This window comes from Mustela putorius, unplaced genomic scaffold (assembly GCF_011764305.1).
Source record: "Mustela putorius furo isolate JIRA1106 unplaced genomic scaffold, ASM1176430v1.1 tig00000577_pilon_pilon_pilon, whole genome shotgun sequence".
NCBI lineage: Eukaryota > Metazoa > Chordata > Mammalia > Carnivora > Mustelidae > Mustela > Mustela putorius.
In genome coordinates this window covers 6,490,794-6,499,086 of record NW_025421421.1, presented here as the reverse complement: position 1 = coordinate 6,499,086, position 8,293 = coordinate 6,490,794, and the positions used below count along the sequence as shown (strand labels likewise).

At 56.8% G+C, this 8,293-nt stretch overlaps 1 protein-coding gene across 11 annotated transcripts in view; it reads left to right on the top strand.

The window, feature by feature from the left end:
- Positions 1-895: 895 nt before the first annotated feature.
- SGMS1 (sphingomyelin synthase 1) overlaps positions 896-8,293 on the top strand; it is a 266,380-nt gene continuing 258,982 nt past the window's right edge. For 8 of the 11 annotated variants that reach the window (XM_004764117.2, XM_004764113.2, XM_004764112.2 and 5 more), the window contains exon 1: positions 910-1,195. The gene's annotated coding sequence lies outside the window, so the exon portion shown is untranslated. Of the gene's footprint in view, positions 1,196-8,293 lie in introns of all 11 variants that reach the window. The other 3 variants (XM_045081446.1, XM_004764115.3, XM_004764126.2) reach the window with 2 other exon arrangements.

Sequence of the window (8,293 nt, the reverse complement as noted above, 5' to 3'; positions counted from 1 at the left end):
GGGCGTGGCGGGGAGGACGGCGTTGGGCGCGCGCCCCGGGCCCGCCGGCCAGAAGATGGCTGCCCCGAGCGCCGCGGACAGTCACGTGCCCGGGCGCCGCTGCGCGCCCCCTCCCGCGCTGGCCCAGTCTCCGACCCCGCGGCAGGCGCAACCCCGGGCGCCTGTTTACCACGGGGCTACCGCGAAGTCTGGCCGGGGACAGGGGACCCCGCGCCGAAGGCCACCTCTCCCCGCTGCCCACCCCTAGGCCCCGCGCGGGGGTCGGACTCCTGGAGCCGGGGAAACCATCCTGGGGGCGACCTGCACCAGGTCGTGTTACTGGGCATGCGCAGTGCTCCCGTCCCAGGGCGAACCGTCTCCGGGTTTTCCCGAACACTCGGAGCGACGGCGGGGGGTGGGGCCGGGGAGGGGCGGTGCAGCCCCGGTTTCTCCGCTCCCCGCCCAGCCCGGGGCTAGGGCTCGGCTGGGGTCCCCGCAGACGGCCTGATTGTTTGGCGGGTGGGAGTCTGCACAGATCGAGTCAGCCAGGAGCTAACCCCAGTGTTGCAGCTCTCAGGGTCGCAAACTCGTTCCCCCGAGCCCGCCTCCAGGAGGCCGAGTTTGCGCTCCCAGTTCCGACCAGCTCCGGCTCCGCCCCCAGCCGCACGCCGCCAGACCGTAAAACTCGGCTCCCTGCCGGTCTCAGTGACTGACCCCCCGCCCCAATCCGAAGCCGGGCCCTTCACCGAGCCCCGGGCTCCTTGAAAGCAAAGTAAGGGGCTAAGTCGCGCTGCCCCTCGGGGGTGCAGCCTGTGCCAGGGTCCCGTCGGGCCCGGCCCGAGGCTCCAGCCGACCCCGCCCGCCCGGCCCGCCCTCCCTTCCCGGGCGCCGCGAACACCCGGAGGAGCGGATTCGCGGCGCGCGGAGATCCGGGCCGGGGTGGGCCGCTGACTGGGCATGCTCGGCAGCCCCGAGGCTCGCGGTGGCAAGTCGGAAGCGTTCGCACCAGCGAGGCAGCGACTGGGCAGCGGCGGCCGCGGGTAGGACGGAGCGGGCAGGGCGGGCCGGGAGGGGCAGACGTCTCCCTCGCGCACGGCGAGCCAGCCGGAGAGCGCGATCCTGCTGCGGAGCCCGGACACTGCCCTGCCCCGGATTTCAGTGCGCGGCAGGGGGCTCGGCAAGCGGAATTCCGGCGGCGGCCGCGACTCCCGTGCAAGTGAGCCTTGGGGCCCGGGGGTGGGGGTGGAGAGCGTCCATCCCGGGGAGCCCATCGGAAGCCGGGAGCGGCGTGCGGGCGGCCCGGGGGCGAGGGGGCGTGAGCGCAGCCCGCGCGGAGCCGCGCGCGTACCTGGCGGGCACTCCCCCCGCGCCGCCTCTCCCGGGGGTGGGCGCGGGGCTCGGAGGGGCGGGCCGCCCGGGGGGCTCGGGAACCTGGTCTGGGCTGTGAGGAAGGCGGGGGCGTCCGTGGGCGCCTCTTAGAGGTGCTGCGTGCGGGCTGCAAGGTTGCCTAGTGCCGGATTGGGGCGAGCGGAGGGTGGCGGGGCGGAAGAGCCGGGGGGCGGGGGGGTCCGAGGCGCCTCGGCAGGTGGCCGGGCCGGGGTCCGGAGACCCGCTGGGGCCGATCCCAAATCACGGCCCCACCCCCCACGGCCCTGGCGGCGGCGTGACAGTTGGCACCTCCGGGCGAGATCGCAGCCGGCCGGCCGCCCAGGGTTTCGGGATTCCCCCTGCCCCCACTCTCTCCGCGGCCCCTCGGCACCTCCGCTACAGTATAACAGGTGGGACCCCTCTCCTGCGGAGCAAGCTGCCCTCCCCAGGCCGCATAACAGTCTGCAGATTCGGGGGCGGCCCCCGCCGGAGGAGCAGCGGGAGTGGGCAAGGCCTGGAGGAGCCATCGGCGCAGCCTGGACTGGACAGTGTCTCCAGGACGCGGCCGTCCCCGCGGTGAGGGGTCCTGCGATCCCGAGGCTACTTGTCAAGGGCAGAGTGGCGGCGGTAGCGGCCGTCTCCCCGCACCGTGTCCCCTCCGAGCGGGGCTTGCGGCTGCCCGGGGGCCGGGGAGGGCGTCCTGGTCCAGCCAACGGATTCGGGCTGGCGCGTTCTGGTCAACGCCTGTTTCCTTCCTGGGAGTCGCGAGTAGAAATCCTGGCTGGAGGGAGTGGAAGGGATCCCTGCAGGTGCGGCTCGGATGTTTCTTTTCACCTTCAGGCAGCACAGACTTCATTCGGCGGCACCCGCTTATGAAACCCAGAGCGAAGCCTCGTTTGTGAAAGGGAAGTTCATTTTCCGTGTTAGGAGTCTGCCTGCTATTTTAGCTCCCTAGGCATTTACCTTCCTGGACCTTTCATACTGTTGGGACAGGTGACTCTGCTGTCGGACTAGGGGGTGTTTCTGGTTGGCTGCCTGGCTGTGGAGTGGTAGGCGCCTGTCACCGTGCACTGGGGAGCCCCCCACGCGTCCTGGTCGCGAGGCTTGAACAGGCAGGGAGGACTGAGTGGGCAGAAAGAGAGGAGTGGGACTGGTGACGAAGCAACTCGGGGGGAGTTGCCAGGGGCCGCCCCAACACCCGGGGGGTTGGCACAGGTTTGGGCCTGTGTGGAAGGGGCTGGGGCTGGGCGTTTCTTGGTTGGGGTGCAGGAAATCCATGGGAGAATCCAGGCAAAGGATGGGTCCCTGCCTGGTCAGTGTTCCAGGGGAAGCCCCGGGATGTTTGGTGATTCAGCAGGTGGCAGCCTTCCAGCTCTGAAGCCATCCATGCCTTGGCCCGACCAGCGAGCCTGCCAGCAGAGGCTTATGCCTCCTATTGGAGGCTCCAGCTTGGAGGGAACCTCCGGAAGCTGTCTTCTGCCTGTTTCAGCTCCCTTGCCTTGTCTTGCTGTTTTGTTTGGGTCTTGGAGGCCCTGATCTTTTGGTTTTCTTCATTGTTTCTCTTCAGCCAGGTGGCATGTTTTTGACTCTTGCCAGCTCTGTGACCTGCTGAGTAACAGCTGCCCCCGTGCACAGCTGAAAATGTAGTGAGTTATTAGGCAGCAAATGATAGTAATCTGGAAAGGCGGGAAAGCTTTTCCTTTGGTTCTGCTTCAGAGACTAGAAATTTACATTTTTAATAAAGTAATAAGATGTGTTTCTATAACTCTTCAGTGCCGGTAGTAAGCTGTTTAAGATATCAGACACCATTTTTTTTTTTTTTAAAGAAATTAATTTAAGGGATGGGTTAAATGAACATGAAAGGGACACAGTTACTATGACAGTATCTTTCTCCTTGGAGGCTCTCAAGCATCTTGCACAGGGCCTGCCTTGTAGGTGCTCAAGAAATGCTTACTCAGCTGAATTAAACAAACCAGAATTTGGTCATTAAGTGTGGCACTTAGAGAACTTTATTTTCCTGAGTTGGAATGACCTGTGTGGACCACAGACATTCAATTTTCACTTGAAAACTCAATAGTTTTACTACCCCCCTCCCCCCACGCCAGGTAAGTCCCTTAATTTTCAAATTGTGGCACATCCTGTATTCGCTGGAAAGGAAAACGGCATGCTTTGCTCATGTATCTAGTGAAAATCTGAAGGACTCCTCCACGGAGCTGTTACATGTTTTTTAAAAAACGGAAACATACTCCTGCTGCACATCAGATACACTTCTATCTGTGAAACTTACTATTTTACACAAAGCATTTCAGGAAGGTTGAATGCCTCAGCCTTTCCAGGCTGGTGAGAAGGGCTGCTGTGGAGCCGCGTTTGGGGAATGAGAGTCCGGGATCATTTGCCTGGCATAAGTTCCCTGTTCTTTGGGCGGATGTGTGAGTGTTGGACCTGCTCAGGCTTCTGCAGCCGTTTAACTTTGTTCTGCTCCTTCCTCCAGTTGTTCCTCTGCTGCTGCTTCCTCTAAAGCCATACTTGCCTGGGCGGGCTCATTGCGTGCACATTGGTGCACATCTCTTGCGTTGTCTCACACGAGTTCCATCAGTGGTAGTTTTTCTCTTCCGATTGTCCCCTACGCTGTGGCAGCCACTCTGTGGATTGAACTGTTCTCTGGGCCTTGGGAAAAGCTCTGTCCGGTGTGCCCCTGAGGGGATATGACAGGTAATAGATGGCTTTTTTTTTTTAGCCTTTTTTCTTGAATGTAGCTAGAACCAGGCCCATTTTGGAATGCTTGGTGTTAAAGGCTTTGGCCTTTCTGTTCTAGGCCCTTGGTCAGAGATACCAATGGTCAGTTATTGTCTCCGACCACATTCTGAGAGTCGTGGCTGTAAAGTCTCTCACTTGATAAGCTCATCCTGTCCCAGATGACTGGTCCCTCTGGATGTGGGAGCTGGGAAGCAGGGTGGGATGTGGGGGAGGGGAAGGTTAAGAAAGGGGAAGAGAAGGCTTGTGGGCCAGGAGGAGGGGTCCATTTTGTCGCTGACTTCTGGTCTCACTGAAACAGAAGTGAGTGCTGGCCAGAAGCAGGGCTTAGTCTCTCCCCTCCAGAGGTTCTTTTTTTTACCTCCACAAATAAACTACTCCCTGCTTCCCCCAACAGAGAGACACACAGATACAGAGAGACATGCACACTGAGAAGACACACAGGTGTGGACACACACACCCTTTACAGAACACCTAGAATCTCAGCCTTTTCATGTGCTAACGTGCAAGAGGGAAACTCCAGGACTCAGGGGGCAGGTTGGGTTCTGGGGGCTGAATTCACCCGAGCTTGTCCATCAGAAAGATACCCCCCTGTCTCTGAGTGCTAAAGGGATCTGTCCCCATAGCCACTGTGGAAACGGCTGGGGGCTTCCACTGTGTGCAGAGGCAGGCGAGAGGGCACTCAGAGCTGCTCTTGTGGCTTTTACCTTTCGGACATCGAAGTGCTGGGACTCGGTGTCCATCGGTTTTTGGCACAAGACCTTCTCCTGTGCAAAGCCCTTTTCTTGTCGGACCTTTCCCCTACATTCTACTGCCATTCCTCTCCCTGCCCAAGGAGCCTCCTCTCCTGGCTTGGATATATTCTTAGGTATGTCTGTGTGCTCGTTAAAGATGTTATTTCGTGCCTGTCTTTAGTTTACGTAAGTGGTCCTATGCTTTAGGTTTCACTGGGTTCCTCTTTCATTCAACAGTAAACCTTTTCGTTGTGAAAATCTTCACACATTCATAAAAGTCGAAGAATTTCATTCAAGACTCTGTGAGGTCTGTGTACCTGTGGGCTCATCGGGTGCTTTGCGGTGCCGCTTCTAGTTTTATTACCCGTTTCCCTGGCAAGGGATACTGAGCTCACCTCCACTCCGTGATGTGGTGCACATCGTGTGTATGTTCTTTCCAAGGTGGACCTGAGGTGGTCTCTAGGGTCGTGGTTCTGCAAGTGACCGCACCCAGGAGCAGCGGCAGCGCCTGGACCTGCTGGAAATGCACATTCTGGGGCCCCGGCCTACACCCCAATGAGAAACCCTAGGGGCACACCCCCACCAGCTGGTGTTGTGGAATGCCGGGTCTGGAGACTGCGATACTTGGGACAGTGTGGGACCCACTTTCGCAAGGGCGCATGCCCCGGGGGCGGAGTGGCTGGGTGAAAGGGAGTGAGCACACCTGTTTTTCCTAAATGCTGCCAGATTGTTCTCCGCGTGGGTGCACGAGGGTTCCTGATCCCCCACATACTCGACAGTGGCTGGTATGAGGCCTCTTTCTAATTTTACCCGAATTGCTGGCTAGGGTGAGGGATCTCCTCGTTTTCCTGGGAGCTTGTATCGTGTCTTAGTGAATTTGAGTATCTTTTTAATATGTTTGCTAGCTGTTAGAGTTCCTTACCCGCCGTAGTCTGTTTTTCTGCTGTGCTGGTTTGCAGGTGCTTCTTGCGTATTCTAGAATGTAATTCCCTCCTTCTGTAGGTATGTCAACCTTGTCAGTGGTCACGCTCTCGAATTTTTGTTTTGATGGAGCCCCATTACCTGTTGCTTTATGTGGCACTGCAGGGGCCTGAAGGTGTTCTTCTGGTCCCGGGCTCACCCGGGTGTTCCCTGCTTTTGTTCCCACGGGAAGGGCTTTGCTGTGTGGGGTTCATTGTCACCCATGGCCTCAAGCAGGGATCCAGGGCCCCGGTCCTCCTTTCCATTTTGTGACCCAGTTTTTCCCACATCATTAAATCCTGTATTTTTTCCTTAATATTTCGGGGGAGACTGTGGAGCCACCTCTGTCATACTTGAGGTTTCCCCCATGTGCACACAAGCCTCTTTTAAAAAAAATTGATTAAAGTATAGTTTATATATGGTTAACTACCTCTGTTGTGAGCATACGGTTTGCTGAACTCTGACAGAGTGAAACCACCACAGTCAGGATCCCGAGCATCTCCGTCACCCCGAGCTTCCTGTAGGCCCCCTGGCAGCCCGTCCACACTCGAACCCAGACTCAGGCAGCCCCCTGAGGTGCTTTCTGCTGCTGTAGATGAGTGCTCGCGTTTTCGAGAGTTTTCGTAAACGGAGCCACATTTGTATCTGGCTCCTTCCACTTGGCATACTGATTTTTTAAATCTTTAATTTGTGGCAAAATAGATACAGAACGTACTGTTTTTAAGCATACAGGCAGGCAGCATTTGTGCAATCACAGTCTTGTGAGCCCATCACTGCTCTCTGTCTCCAGAACCTTCTCCTCACCCCAGACCGAAAGTCTGTTCCCACTACACTCGCGTAATGATTCTGAGATTCTTCCCAGATTCTTTGTTTCTCTGCCAGATTATTTTGAGGTTCACAGCTTGGCAGGGTGAGCCTCCCCTTTGCTGTTCTTTTTCAGGACTTGGTCCTCGTGGACGTCTGTCCTTCCGTACACTTCTCTGAACGCTTGTCGAGTTCTCCACAAGTCCTGGAAATGGGACTGGTGCTGGAGTCTCACACGGGGAGAGATGGCACATTTTGTATCTTAATCCTGCAGTTCTATCCGTGAGCATGATTATCTCATCTTTTACAAATGACGTTTTAACAGAACGTAACATTTTCTGTCATGGTGGTTTTTTTGGTTTTGTTTCATATTTACAAAGATAACGAGTTGCTTTGGGTAGTTCCTTAGTCTTAACCTTTCAGGTGGGCAGAGTCGGGGTTTTGGGGATGGACTTTTCTCCATTCCTCAGCCTTGAGTGGCATGGGCCAGGCAGTTACTCACTGTTTGTCCCTGGGGGTGCTTCTTTCTTCGACCTGGACCCCAGCAGCCTCCCCTAGGGCCTGCTGAAGGCTCCCAGGGGATAAGGTAGGAGAGGCAGGGCCTACAGATTGTGAAAGAGTCGCCCTTCAGAGCCTGTTGTGTTCGGCCTCTGTTGTGTGCTGGCTTCCAGTAGGTCAACTGAGTGCTTTCATCCCGCCCCTCAGGGTTGACAAGTGTCAGCAGAGCGGAGCGAAGCCAACCATTGAACTGTGTAACTCTTGCCAGGTCCACACTCTCGTGGGGTTTCACAGAAAGGGTGGTTACTTCTAAAGACTTCGGCAGTCCCCTGGGGGAGAAACAATTAGAGAACTTGGTGTCATAGACGGTCTGTAATCAGGGGTTAAGTGGTGTGGCAGGGGAGTTGGGAGAAGAAGGAAATGCTGCTCTGTGAGTTTTCACTTGACTCGGGTGGAATCAGATTAGAGGAGAGAGAAGGAGGGAGAAACCAAGTATAGTTAGCTAGCATTTCTGTCTAGGGCTTGGAGGGCCGAGTATTCAACCCTGTGGCCATGGGTGTGGGCCTAATTTTAAGTGTCTCAGGATGATTGCTTTGGGAAAAGCTGTAACAAGGGGGTAGTAGATGCTCAGCTAACTAGGAGCTTTGTGTCGTGTAGTACAGTCGTTAGGAACCCTGACTGGAGCCTGAGTGTGTGCATTCAGGTCTTGGCCTTACCATTTAGGAGCTGCGGGACCTGAGGCATGTTATGTGAATCTTCTGTGCCTCAGTTTCCCTGACCCTCATCGTTGGGTGTCATAACCTCAGACACCTCAGCACGTCCTTGTGAGGACTGCACTTGTCGGGGGCTTAGAGCCGGGCACAAGGTCATCACCATTGGAATGTGAGTCACTCTTAGGACTCCTGCCGTTCATTTCATTGCATTCCTCTTGCGTCTCCCTTGACGTGCATCGGGCCTTATGCCCAGGGTTGGGTGGCTTTTGTCGGGAAGAGCCTGTGAGGGCACAGGTGCACAGAGGGGACTCTCTCTTTGTTTCCAGGCTCGTGGTGGGCATGCGGATTGTAAATGAGACGAATGACTCCTTGGGGGATTATGGAACCGTATGCGGTTTTGGCGGGCCCAGCGGATCCTCCATCGGGGCTGCGGGACAGAGAAGGCAAACATCAGACGGTTAATACCCCTTTTGGTGAAGGGGT